This window comes from Curcuma longa, chromosome 5 (assembly GCF_044706935.1).
Source record: "Curcuma longa cultivar G26 ecotype Majalengka, Jawa Barat chromosome 5, ITB_CL_G26_1.1, whole genome shotgun sequence".
Lineage (NCBI taxonomy): Eukaryota > Viridiplantae > Streptophyta > Magnoliopsida > Zingiberales > Zingiberaceae > Curcuma > Curcuma longa.
In genome coordinates, this window is record NC_133865.1 from 13,756,070 (window position 1) to 13,762,132 (window position 6,063).

Consider the following 6,063-nt stretch of genomic DNA (forward strand, 5'->3'; position numbering starts at 1 on the left):
AGAAATTGAGGTTTGATGTGTGCATACCTATGTCTATGGGTATGAGTCCTCTTTTATAGATGTTTAAGATATATTTTGAAATATTTATTTCAATTTAGAAAGATTCTGAAATATTTTCTTAAGGATGAACTGACTTTATGACTTTATCCTGCATGATACGTGGAGGTAACAAATTTTTGCCAATCAATCATCATTCAATTATTTATTTGTCAATAGATAATTGACCCAAATAATTTTGAAAATTTTATCTAAAATTTTTAAATGTAGCAATAAAATGTCATTGAATACTTTAATGAATTGTAATAAAAGAGAGATTTTAAGTTCTTCGAAAATTTGTAGTAGACATAAACGTGTTTTAAAAAAGTTGTATAAATATACAAAATGGATTTAAGGAAATCTGGATGAAATGCCTTTTTAAGTATGAAATGAATATGTAGTGGAAAATTGGTTTTTAGCAACTTTTGCAAAGATAAAGAAATATTCATGTGAGTAACTTGGAGATATAAAAGTAATAAACAAGAGAAAATAATATAGGTATTTCACATGGTTGGAACCTTGAGTTTCTAGTGTATTATAACCTAAGAATTCATAAGGTGAGTCGTTTCTAAAAACTACTATATTTTCTTCTTCCTAAAAAACTTTCGAAGATGAAACCTTTTTAGAAAGCTAGTTATAGTAATAAAATAATAAGAGTAAGAAGAATAAAATATCAAAATCAAAGAAACCAAAAGGAATGGTAAAGTAAAGACAAAAACTATAGAATAAGAAATATTACAATGAAAAACTCGACCGTTGCAGAATTTTGTTGTAGATAGAGTACTCACATTGTTTCTTGAATTGCGTAGAAAGTGTGAGGGTTATGCTATTTGAAATGCCAATGTTTACTATTTATAGAATCATATCAATCACCATTAATCGACTAGTTAGTGTAGATTTGTTGACTAATCCAGTAATCTTGGACTTTATTCATAACGATTGTTATCTAATTGTTATTGCCTCAAGTCAAATATTCTTGGTTTTCATTCAACTGTCCCAACACCATTCAACTTCCTAAATCAATCTTTAGCACATAATCGCACTTGGATTTGGATTGTTTCATATATTGATTGGGGGTTTAGTCAACTATTTGTTTTATGGTAGTCAACACACATACATAGAAGCGAAGCTAGAAATTTTAGGCAGTTTAAAATTAGAAGGGTAAATTAGAAGGGTATTAATGATGTTTATATTTATTGAATCTCAATCTAGATTTATTGATTGTTTTTTTTGAGAAATAATCTAATTAGGCGATGTGAAACTCTGACAAATATGCATATTAAACGAGAAAGAGGAAGATAAAAAAAGACTTAGTTATCAATAATAAAATAAAATAAAATTTATTTAAATATAAATGATGATATAATAGAGGATAAAATCCAATGACAAAAGAATTCATATATATTGTCAACCCCATCTAGTAGGATAGGATTTAGTTGTTGTTGTTGCACTACAAGAAAATATTGAATAGATAACGCTAGAAAGACAACGATTTTTTGTCAAAACTGTTATCTTTTTTTATTTAACAATGTTTTTAATAAAAATGTTGTCTTTTAAAAATCAAAGACAACGTTTTTTCAGAAAGCATAGTCTATTAGCGCTTTTTTTTTGTCAAAGACAACGCTTTTTCAGAAAGCGTTGTTTATTAGCGATTTTTTTGTTGGTCAAAGACAATGCTTTTTTAAAAAGTATTATCTTTGAGGATATCTTATATCGAGGATCTTCTTATTGTGCGGTCCGCGGTCTGCTTCAAGGATTTCGCCCGTCTTGACCTAGTGCCTCTCCTCTTCTCCTATCCCCTCTCGCACCACTCCTTGCCTCTCTTCCTCTCTCGCCGCTCCGCACAGCTTCTCCTCTCCGAATCTCGATCCCGGTGCAGTATAACATATAGGCAGCACCAGTTTTATCCTCGACAGGAGCGAACACGGTCTTCGTCGCCTTCTCCAGGGCGCAGGCCGCCGCTCCACCTTTCACGATGTCGTTTGGTTTCGACAAAGGGTTTTTCAAGCCTATTCCGGAGGCACAAAGGGATCGGAGGCAAGATCCGGAGGTGTTACTTCCGCTGCATGGCGCCCTACGACCGCCCCCTTATGCCCGCAAGGCCCGTCCGCGACCACCGAGCGGCGGAACGTGACAACGGTTGGCTGTCCAAGCTCTTGGACTCTGCTTCCTGGGCCATCGCCTGGAGTGCCTCACTCCTCTTCCCCTTTGTCTTCTAGAAGCGGCTGGAGGCTCCCCCGTCTACACCACCAAGTCAGGTCCATCTCTGTCTCCTGGCTCCACCCTCTACTTATTTTCCTCTATCACAAACCCTTACATTAGAGTTATTACTTTTGAGTTTCTTTTTAGTGCCTTCGTTATTCATATTAGTCGCCAGATATCATGTAAATGTTAAATTTGAGAGATGTCCTAAGGCAATCGCCTTATGGTTATATATGCACTATTTGAGTGCACATTTTCTATGTGTTTGATTGGATCTTAAACTTAAATACTGAATGCCCGCAATATGATTCATAGCATGAGAGAATTTGTGATTGAATCACAACTCATGAGCATCTCTACATGTGCAATTCTGAATGTATTAAAATTATCCCTAGTCGAGGAATTGATGAGCACGAACGTCATCGATTCTGTTAAGACTAGCATGTTTAAACTCCTTGATTAGCCAAGCAACCGATCTCACTCCTGGAGACATTGGATGTTAAAAGTAAAACATGGATGTTGGTTAAAGGCAACCAGTTCATTGGAGTGACCTGCCATGAGACTTCATATACTTTTGTAAATATGTCAATGAAGATCTCAGTGCAGCTTAAGTACGAGTTTTCTTTGACTTGCGGTATTCAAGTCACCTTAGTCACGGAGGCTTATACTTTGACATCTTAAGCAAGCATCTCCAAGGAGGAGTGGACCCAGGATGATTGGGTATAAGTTGAAGTGCTCAAAAGTGTTTGAATAACCCATAGAGGATTTACCACTCCTTGAAAAAGGAGACATATACCTTGCGACCGCTTGTCAGAATTGTTACCAAAAGTCTTTGGCCAAAGCATTACATATCAAGAGTACGGTACTCTTGGACACATGTACAAGTAACTTGAATCCACGGGACAATAAAACATCTTGGGGTAGATGTGACGTAGTCAGCTTAGTGGGGACCAACACATAGATCATGTCCTAAACTAAGTGGGTACAAGATGGTGAAAGGAATGAGACACGATTCATTGGAGCCATTGAAAGGTTTAGAAGATGTCCTAGAATCAATTGTTGATTTTTCGATCAATTAGGATCATAATATACTACTAGGTGTCACTCATGATCATTCTATAATTAATGGTTAATTATGAAAGACCAACATAATCGGGAACCTATTGGGTCACACACACTACAAGTTCTCCGAAGGACTTAAAATGAATTTGAGAATTAGATTCTCAGAATGAAAGAAATAAAGTCTGATTGGATCGGACAAAGGAAAAATTATGGAATTCATCTTACAAAGATGAAATGAACGAAATTGATTTCGTTTAAATCAGAGGTCGTTTGGTTAGTGAACCAAACAATTCAGTTTTGAATCAAAATTGAACCAACTTGGTTTGGCTCATGATGGAAGAGATTTTGGCAGAATGAATGTGATGAGAAGTTTTATCTTGGAAAGATGAAAAGAACAAAACTAATTTGGATCAAAATGGAGTTTGTTTGGTTAGTGAACCAAGCGAACCAAAATGAATCCGGTCTAAGCCCAAACCCTAATCGATTTGGTCCGATTTGTTTTCATTTGCACGGTTAAATCTTTTTGGTTTAGGGTTTTTTCTTTCTGGGTTTTATTGTGGCTGCTGCGCGATACCTAAAACTGGGGAGCACTGTAGCTCCTCAATAAAATAGGATTGTGATTTGCCCTGCTCCGCTTCTTCTTCTTCAAGCGCGACGCAACCCCTTTGAAAACCCTAGCGCCGAAGAACCCCCTCTCAGTTCCCAATCACGATGCTGAGGCTCTTCTTCCTCACGCGCAGTTCGGCCATCGATTTTTGCCTCCTCCCCGATCGTGTGGTGTTTTCTCCCGAGCACGCCAGCTATCCCCGAGCGTGGCGAAGACTTTCGGTGGTTACAGCATGATCGGTCGCGGTGAAGAAATTGATCAAAAATTATGGTTAAAACCCCTAGCTGGTTCTTCTCCTCTGCGCAAACACTGATGGACAGAGCCTTTGCTCTGTTTTCTCTCGATTGCGAGTGGAAACGCATCTCGACGGTAACTGGCGGTGGTGCTGCATCTTTTGCCCTAATCACGCTTTCTCCACCAGCAGTCTTCTTCTTCCCAAGTCCACCGGCGGTCCCCTTCTCTTGAGAATATCGGCAACCTCTTTCTTCCCTATGGAGAATCTCGCGTAAAGGGGGCTTCTTCCTTTGCTAAGAATCGCGTGTGTGGGGTTTTGTATTTCCAGCAATTGTCAGTTTTCCTTTAACTTCTCATCGCGAAAGCATCCCGAGACCCATCCTCTGTTGTGGGATTCTGTGACTTGTGAAGTTGCCGGAATTCCACCAGAGTCCTCGTGAAGTACTGTCACGGCCAGGGATGTTGTTGGTATTGTTGTTAAGGTTTACTGTCAAATTGTTGTAGAGATATGTGTTGATTATTATTATTGACCACCGAAGTATTTTCTGTGATTGGAAACCGTTTCTAGTCATCAGAGAAGCCATGTGTCAATGTCAAGGCTATCAACCGAAAGTTTGTGAAGCATCCAAATAATTATTCCGTCATCATCAGAATAGTTTTAACTATGTGTCCGTTATCAGCGGTCAAAGGTTGACCACCGAAAACTACACCAAAAATATAATTTCTGGTGATAGATGTTAGAAAGCCCCGAAACGATTACGACAAACATTGTTGTGTGATTTTCAGAAGTGAATAGCGTGTTTGCACGCTTTTCGATTTTTCATAGAAACTCGAGTGCGAAAACGAAAGCGAATAAAGACAATGAATACAGAGAAGTAATGCAGTAAAGTAAAGGACACTTTTTATTTTTACTTGGTTCACAGCGCAATGCTGCTACTCCAAGGCCCACGGTCCTTGACTGTTTACGTTGGGCAATCCACTAAACCACTTGCCCCTTTCCGGCAGCAAGTGTATCGAAAATCCGATTACAAAAATGATTACAATATGAGCAATATGAAGTGAAGTACAAATTAAGCGTTTGTTACCAAACTTTCGCTCCCCGGAAGTCGAATTCGGCGTCTCGGTGTCAGGAACAGTTGCTTGAGGCAGGCACAGCACCGACGTCGAAGTTGGAAGGTTCGGGAGTCGCGGGAACGTAGTTTGGAAGCGTTGGAATGGGATGAATCGGCTGCTGCTCGCGGTTCCCTTATATAGCTGACCTGAGTCGACTCAGATGGAAATCTGGGTCGACTCCAGCGTGCGTGGCAGATAAAACTTGATCGCTTTCGTCGCTTATCCCTCTTGAGTCGACTCTGATCACGTTCTGGTGGAGACCTCGACACGCTGACTTCCGGATTCAGGCTGATTCGGCTGGAGTCGACTCCAGAACTCATCTGGGTCGACTCCAGACCCGAAAAATCAGTTTTTTCGTCCGGAATTGGCTTTCGTCGGGCTTTTCTTTCCTGCACAAAAAGTTAGCTCAAATATAACATGTAAAGGATCAAGTCGGTTCACCGAACCAACTTTGAGTCTAAGTTCGGATCTCCGGTGAGATCCTGGGTTAGACCGGCGCCTATTATTCCTCGTAGGAACGCGTCCTCACCCACTCCCTCGGGAGAATTTACCTGATGCCAACCGAGTCCTCCTGACCCGTTGGACTTGTGCTCGGCTCTGTCGTTGCCCCCCAGGACTTGAAATGCAACTGATCCTCCTGATCAGTCCATTCTTCTACTGCAACTTGGTCCTCCTGACCAAGTTCAGTCCTTCTGGAACTGGCTGCCTGATGAAGTCCAGACTTCTGCCTGGTGTACTTTGACTCTGCCAAGACTTCATGCCTAGCAGCACTAGGACTTTACCTGTTTTATGCAAGCTCAATTCAACCT